Source organism: Pipistrellus kuhlii, unplaced genomic scaffold, assembly GCF_014108245.1.
Source record: "Pipistrellus kuhlii isolate mPipKuh1 unplaced genomic scaffold, mPipKuh1.p scaffold_m20_p_19, whole genome shotgun sequence".
Taxonomy (NCBI): Eukaryota; Metazoa; Chordata; class Mammalia; order Chiroptera; family Vespertilionidae; genus Pipistrellus; species Pipistrellus kuhlii.
The window spans coordinates 13,065,790-13,074,716 of NW_023425504.1; positions in this window are offsets into that span (position 1 = coordinate 13,065,790).

Below are 8,927 nucleotides of genomic sequence, written 5' to 3' on the forward strand. Positions count from 1 at the left end.
CCCCAGAGGTGTCCCGGATTGCAAGAGGGTGTAGGCCAGGCCAAGGGACCCTACCAGTGCATGGGCCTCTAGAATGCATATAAGATCTTTGGTTAAGTTCTTCTTGACCTCCCCCCACCCCAAGAATCATCAGTCTGTTCCATGTTTCCTTGCCTGTGGTTTTCACTCCTGCATTGAGCATCTGCCCCCTGGTGGTCAGTGCATGTCATAGCTACCAGCTGGCTGGCCTGCCAGTTGGCCAGTCACTTAGGCTTTTATATATATAGGTTTATTGTTGAAAGTATTACAAATGTCCCACTTTGTTACCCCCAACTGGCCCCTGCTCCCCACTCATGCCCCCTCCACAGGCCTTCACCACATTATTGTCTGTGTCTGTGTATATATACCCTGTTTCCCCGAAAATAAGACAGTGTCTTATATTAATTTTTTCTCCCAAAGTTGCGCTAGGTCTTATTTTCAGGGGATGTCTTATCTTTCCATGCGCTAGGTCTTATTTTTGGGTGATACCTTATTTTCAGGGAAACATGGTACATATAAGTTCTTTGGCTAATTCCACCCTTGATCCCCTGAGAATCCTCAGTCTGTTGCATGCTTCCATGTCTCTGGCTCTATTTTGTTTGTCAGTTTATTTTGTTTATTAGATTCCACATATAAGTAAGATCATGTGATATTTGTCTTTCTCTGACTGGCATAATACTTAGCATAATACTCTCCAGGAACTTTCATGTTGTTTCAAAGGGTAAGAGATCCTTTGTTTTTACTGCTGCATAGTATTCCATTGTGCCTTAACTTTTCTTTACACATTTTTTACCTTGCTTCATAGGGACTGGAGGCCAGATCAAGGGTGCATATTTTCTTAGAATCCATTAACCATAGATTGTTACATGGGCCAGGCAATTCTCATTTGATATATGACCCATTTGAGTCTAAATTTCCACTAAAACTCTTGTCCAGTGCAGCTGCACACCATTCTGGTGGCTGTGGTCTTACTACCACTGTTCTGGATGATTTCATTGGTTTATAATCCAGAGGCTCAACCCTCCAAGTAACCCATTGTTTCAGCCAAACATGATAAATGCTAAGACCCACTCCAACTTGAGTGGTTATCTCCTTAAAAAAGATACTCTAAGCCCTAGCTGGTTTGGCTCAGTGGATAGAGCATAGGCCTGCAGACTGAAGGGTCTCAGGTTTGATTCCACAACCCTGATCAAGGGCACATGCCCAGGTTATAGGGTCAATTCCCGGTGGGGAGGCATGCAGGAGGCAGCTGATCAATGATGCTCTCTCAATATATATATATCCCAAGTCCCACATCCTAGGTGACATTGTCTGGCCCAGAAACTTGCTGCTGAAGGTAACATTGTCTCAGAGGATATCACCCCAACCTAAGACCTCACCATTGGAAAGGACTTCACTCCCTGTGACTGACTTCCACCCAAACAATGCCCAGAGACTGCCTCTCCTAAGGCACAAATTGGACAGAGGACATTTTTGCTTTACTTCCTTTGTTATTAGGGATCCTATTACATTTCCTTAGCTTACTATCTGCTTAGCCCATGATCCTGGTATACTTCTTGATCCCTGCTAAACAATCCTACACTCCCATGCCTAAAGGAAAGTCTGGTTACTGCCATCTGTGTCATTCTAAAAATTAATGGAGATTATTGCTTTCCCAAGGAGACACTTGCCTCATATCAGTCAACTCCTCAACTCTTGGGGAGAGGACCACTCATCCCCAGTGCCTTCTTCTACTACTCTCCTCCACATTTCCACCACAGTCTCTGACTGTGACCACCACAACTCCTTCACTTTAATTACAAGGGAACACACTAATTTTTATATATACATATCAGTTCATAACCCCCAACAGCATAACTGCCAGATCTGCCACCCTGAAGTGAGCATATTTCTAATACAATTTGCAACAATATGAACTTGGAAGCAGATTGCATTTTTGTTTGTTTGGAAGTAGATCTTCCTTAGAGCTCTCAGATCAAGAAGGCAATTTGGCCAACACCTTGATTTTGGCTTTCTGAGAGCTTAAGCGGAAAACTTGGCTTGGTCTTGTGACCTATAGAACTGTGAGCTAATAAGTGGGTATTGTTTTGAGCAGCTAAATTTGTTACACAGCAGAAGAAGACTAATGCATTGGAAAAAGAGAAACCAAGATGGCAGCATAGGTAAACACCTAACTGCAGCCTCACACAATTTCAAAAAATACAATTAAAATATAAAGTGGACATTATCCAGAACTACAGGAAAGTTGATTGACTGGAAATTCTACAACTAGAAGGAAAGAGAAAACCAGAAGGAAAAATCAGAGGAGCTGTAAAAGCCTAAGGTATGGAGACACGGTGCGCATGTGGGGAGAGGATGGAGCTGGAGAGGAGGGGTGGCTGAGTGCCTGGTTGGTGTTCCCTAGTGGGAAGGAGATAAAAGCTCCGGACTGTGCTGAACCCCAGACCGGACAGCACTGAACCCCTCATACAGAGGTAGTCTGGGCTGTAAGGTGGAATATCAGGGGAGCAGCGAAAGGCAGAGCCCCCGGAGGCACGCACATTGCATGCAGAGTGCGGACTGTTGACTCTGCTGCTAGATTGCCCTAGTGGGAAGGAGATAAAAGCTCCAGACTGTGCTGAACCCCAGTTCTGACTGCACTGAACCCCAGTTCTGGGCAAGACCCTGGGGTCCCAGGCTCATTCAGAGGGATTCTAGGCTGTAAGGTGGAAACTCAGGGGAGCGGCAAAAGGCAGAGCCCCAGAGTGGCGCACTTCATGCGCAGAGGAGGGACTGTTGACTGTGCCACTGGATTGCCCTAGTGGGAAGGAGACAAAAGCTCCAGACTGCACTGAACCCCACTTCCAACTGCACTGAACCCCACTTCCGGGCTCATTGGGGGAGAGACTAGACTGTCTGGTAGTGGGCGAAACTTGAGGGCACCTTTCTCTCAGAGATACTTGCAGTGAGTACCAAAGGACACTGAGGAACACTGAGACTCAGGAACCTCATAGGGCGTGGCTGATAGGAAGCCAAGGCTAGAGGCTCCACCCTGAAACTCCACCCCCATCCAAGCTGAGCACATAGGCTTTTGAATAAGGCTGTCTCCCGGCATAGACACAGCTGATCCTCACAGCCAATTGGCCTGGAGGTCAGTTCCTCCCAGTGATACCAACAACAATTAAGACCTAACTACAAAAGACTGTACACACAGTCCACAAAGGGGTGCATCAAGAGTGTCCACCTCAGATAACTGGAAGGCTGACCCACTGAACCATATACGACACCTTAACACACAAAGCCAACCTACCAGTTCAGAGAAGCAGCGAAAATGCCGAGACAAGAAACAGATCACAAACAAAAGAAATGGAGGACAAAATGCTACTGGATATCTAGTTCAAAACCACACTTATAAGGTTTTTCAAGAATTTCCTAGAAAAGGCCGATAAAATAAATGAGACCTATGAGGATATGAAAAGGGATCAACTAGAAATAAAGAACACATTGTCTGAAATAAAAAATATTATACAGAGTCCTAAAAACAGAATGGAACATTGCAAGAATCAAGTCAAAGATTTGGAACATAAAGAGCCAGAAGACACTCCTCCGCAGAAGCAAGAAGGCAAGAGAATCCAGAAAGTTGAAGATAGCATAAGAAACCTCTGGGACAACTTCAAGAGAACCAACATCAGAATTATGGGGGTCCCAGAAGATGAGAGAGAGCAAGATACCAAAAACATATTGAAAAAAATAGTGAAAGAAAACTTCCCCCACCTGGTGAATGAAAGAAATAGACTTATAAGTCCAGGAAGCGCACAGAACCCCAAACAAAAGGAACCCAAAGAGGACCACACCAAGACACATCATAATTAAAATAACAAGAGCAAAAGACAAAGAGAGAATATTAAAAGCAGCAAGAGCAAAGAAGGTAGTTACCTATAAAGGAGCACCTATACGATTGTCAGCTGATTTCTCAACAGAAACCATGCAGGCCAGACGGGAATGGCAAGAAATATTCAAGATGATGAATAACAAGAACCTACAGCCAAAAATACTCTACCCAGCAAAGCTATCACTCAGAATCGAAGGCCAGATAAAGAGCTTCACTAATAAGAAAAAGCTAAAGGAGTTCATCACCACCAAAACAGAATTATATGAATTGCTGAAGGGGGTTCTTTAGGAAGAGGAAGAAAATAAAGATAAAAATTATGAATAACAAATATGTAACTATCAACAAGTGAATCTAAAAACCAAGGGAATTAAAAAACCTGATGAACAATAGTAACTGTTGAATATAATAGGATCAGAGGTATGGAAGGGGAGTGGACTGACGATTCTTGGGGAAAAGTGGAGTGGGGGGTGCGGGAAGAGACTGAACATAAACTGTGCACCTATGGATGAGGACAATGCAGGGTGGGGAAAAGGCAGAGGGTGGGGTGGGAACCTGGTGGAGGGGGAAAAAATGAGGAACTTTTGTAACAATATGAACAGTAAAGATTTATTTAAAAAGAAAAGAAAAGAAAAGAAAACTAATGCATTGGGAGAGCCACTCCAGATCTCTTACGGTTCCTCTTATGTATCATTTCCTTCTATTCAGTGTATTTGTGCATTGAATCTTAAGTGTATATGTTTTAGCCCAAATGGTGTGGCTCAATTTGTTGAGCGTTGCCCCATGTACCAAGAGGTCATCAGTTTGATTCCTGGTCAGGGCACATGCCCGGCTTGCAGGCTCGATCTTTAGTAAGGGATGTGCGGGAGGCAGTCAATCAATGTTTCTCTCTCATCGATGCTTCTATCTTTCTCTCCTTCTTTTCTCTCTCTGTAAATATCAATAAAAACTTATTTAAAATCTTGGACGGTGTTGCTCAGTGGTTGAGCATTGACCTATGAACCAGGAGGTCACGGTTGATTCATGGTCAGGCCACATGCCTGGGTTTTAGGCTCAATCTCCAGCGTGGGACGTGTAGGAGGCAGCCAATCAATGATTCTCATCATTAATGTTTCCATTTCTCTCTCTCTGTTTTAAAAATATAAAATAAAAATATAAAGTGTATATGTTTTAGACAGTATACAGTTAGATTCTGTTTTTAATCTAGCCTGATAATCTTTTTTTTTTTTACTGTAGTGCTTATTTAATTTACATTTAATATAGTTATTGGTTATAATATAAATGGAATTACTTATAACTATTTTCTATATGTGTGTCTCATGTATATTTTCATCTCTATTTCTTCTTTACTGCTTACTTTTGCACTTAATAGACATTTTCTAGTGTGCCATTTAAATTCTCTTTATTTACTTTATTTGTTGAATTATTTTCTTAGTGGTTGCTCTGAGTATTAACTATACATCTTAAAACAATATACTTCACATTAATGCTAATTTATTTCCGGTAATATACAGAAACTGCTTCAGGATAGCTCCCTTTCCTCTCCCCTCCTTTGTGCTATTATCATAGACAGTGTGTTTTATATATTCTATAGCTAACAATATTTAACAATTATTGTTTTGTGCAGATGTCTTTTAAAGCAGTTGTGAAAAAGAAAGAAAAATATATTTATATTGTACTTTATGTTTTCCTATGTAATTACCTTTACTGGTGTTTGGTTACAATTTCTATTCAGCCTGATGAATTCCTTTTATTTCTTAGAAGGCAAGTCTGATAGCAATTAGTTTTCTAAGGCTTTTTTCTCTTTCTGGGTTTGCCTTTAAGTGGGCCTTTATTTTATTATTTTATTTTATTTTATTTATTTTATTTTATTTTATTTTATTTTATTTTATTTTATTATTTTTAAACTCAGTCTCTGTGTGGTCTCCACTTTCGGTCCTCAGGTATCAAGTTTTGTTGATTATTCAGGAAGTTTTTCTGTATTTTAGTTGTAATTCCTGGGAGCATGTCAGTGCAGCATCCACTTACTCTTTTTTAATCTTCTGGGCCTATATATCTTTTAAGGGTTATTTTGGTAGGTACAGATTTTTAACAAAATAAGAACATTATTAAGATACTAGAGGCCTGGTGCATGAATTCATGCACAGGTGGGGTCCCTTGGGGTGACCTTCAAGGATCAGGCCCAGCTCATGCCTCCACGCTCAGAGCCCTGCAGTCCCATCTGACACTGCTGTGGCCTGGTGCTGCCCCCTCACCTGCTCCACCATCTCACCTGTGGGCGATCAATTGGGGCCAGGACCCCCACCCAGCTCCCTCAGCGCCTGGGAACCAGGTGGTGGTCCCAAACCCAGCTGCTGCTGGTGGTTGCTGTCTGGGGTCTATTGGTGGGGCAATCTGGCCCCCATTCACACCCGCCTTGGCCTGGTGTAGCCCGCTGACCTGCTCCACCCTCCTGCCACAGTCCCACTCTCATTGGGGCCCATGGGGGCTGGCAGCGCCTCCAATGCTGCAAGCTGCCAGTGCTGCATTGCCAAAGCCCACCAGGTTGCATGCTGCCCCCTCATGGTGAGTGCACATCATAGAGAGTGGTCAAACTCCCTGTCGAACAATTTGCATATTAGGCTTTTATTATATAGGATAAATCATTTACATATGACTAAACCATTTAAAATGTACTGTATTGCTCAATAGTTTTTTAAAAAATATATATTTTATTGATTTTTACAGAGAGGAAGAGGAAGGATAGAGAGTTAGAAACATCGATGAGAGAGAATCATCGATCAGCTGCCTCCTGCACACCCCCTACTGGGGATGTGCTCACAACCAAGGTACATGCCCTTGACTGGACCTTTCAGTCCACAGGTAGACACTCTATCCACTGAGCCAAACCAGTTTCAGCGCTCAATCGTTTTTAATATATTCACAGAGTTATGCAACCATCACTACAATACATTTTAGAAAATTTTCATCATCCCAAAAAAGAAACCCTGTACCCTTTGCAGTCACTCTCCATCACCCACCCTCCCTCTGGCCCTGACAACTCCAGGCAATTACTAATCTACTTTCTATCACTGTAGATTTGCCTGTTCAGGACCTTTTATATAAATGGAATTATTCAATATGTGATATTTTCTCACTGGCTTCTTTTACTCAAGATATTATTTTCAAGGTTCATCCATGTTGTAGCATATATCAGTACTTAATTTATTTTTGTTGCTGAATAATAGTCCATTGTTTGGGTATACTACAATTTGTTCATTTCGGTTGTTGATAGGCATTTGGTGGTTTCCACTTTTTGGCTATTATTAATAAATAATGGTGCTATAAGCTTTTGTGTGCAACATTTTTAATCAAAAAAGATTTTTATTGATTTCAGAGAGGAAGGGAGAGGGAGAGAAACATCAATGATGAGAGAGAATCACTGATTAGCTGACTCCTGCATGTCCCCTACTGGGGACTGAGCCCACAACTGGGGCATAGGCCCTTGACCAGAACTGAACCTGGGACCCTTCAGTCCACAGGCTGACACTTTATCTACTGAGCCAAACTGGCTAGGGCTGTTATGTTGATGTAGGTTTTCATTTCTATTGGAATTTCTGGGTCATATGATAACTTTATGTTTAATTTTTGAGGAACTGACTATTTTCCAAAATATTATAGCTGCACCATTTTACATCTCCACCAACCATGTATGAGGGTCCCAATTTCTTCATATCCTTGCTAGCACTCTTTTTTATGTCTTTTTTTATTATAGCAACATCTGTTTTTATAAATGGTAGTCCTTAATATTTTGTAAAATATTTAGGCATTTTAAAATTTCTAACATATTAAAGGCCGGCTAGTGTGGCTCGGTTGGTTGGAGTGTCCTCCCGTATATCAAAAGGTGAAGGGTTTGATTCCAGTTAGGGCATACAACCAGGCTTCAGGTTCGATCCCCAGTAGGGCATGTACGGGAGGCAACTGATCAACATTTGTCTCTCACATTGATATTTCTCTCTCATTCTCTTTTCTTTCCTCTTTCTGAAATAAATAAAAAACATAATAAATATTGTTATACTAATTTTTGCTCTATGAATTCTGAACTTAAAAATACAGATATTAATACATATCATAGTTTAAATATACTTTTATTGACTTAAGAGAGGGAGGGAGAGGGAGAGAGAGAAATTTCAATGATGAGAAAGAATCATTGATCAGCTGCCTCCTGCAAGGCCCTACTGGGGATTGAGCCCACAACCTGCATTTTTGTTTTTATTATTGCAATAAATAATTTTGTTTTCTTATAAAGCCTCACATGACAAATTATCTTCAGAGCTTAGAACTAGATAAAATTTTTCTCTAGTATAATAAAATAAATAAATAAACAAGCAAATAAATAAATAAATAAATATTTAGTAACTATCTTTGATCTGCACAGCAATCTCAAGGAAGTAGGTAAATATTCCCAACTGTATAAATGTTGAAAGTGATGTAATGAAAAGTTATTTACTCCAAGTCAGAATGCTCACACCTTCAAAGTTGTCACCCATAGTGTCAGTGGCAAAACTGATAACAGAACAGATATCTTAGAGTGTCTCCCATTTCAGTTCATTAATAGCACCCCACCAACATGCATGCCATCACTCTAACACAGACATTTTCCAACATCTGGAAAGTATTCCAAAGTAGCTCCTGTAGAGCTAACACTTAAAAACGATGGAGTCCCCATGATAAGATGTGCTACTAATACACTTCTGCAATGATTGGGTTAATTTTAAATGTCCCTTACTCGGGTTTCTTAGGATATTTTAAGAATGACAAACACTGCCATTATAATTTCAGGGTCACCAAAATTACTTTCTAAAAAATTTTTGAAACTAAGCCAAATTACGAAGTTACTTTCACAAAGACAAAGGAACAAACTTCTGAAAGATGAGCAAAAGAGGTTTAATAGCTCTTTCTTATCTATTTCATTCCCTGAAAAAATGTTTTGAATATTAACTTCACAAGGTGAATATAACAAATGAAAAAGGAAGAAATATAAACCCATCCAATTCTTGAA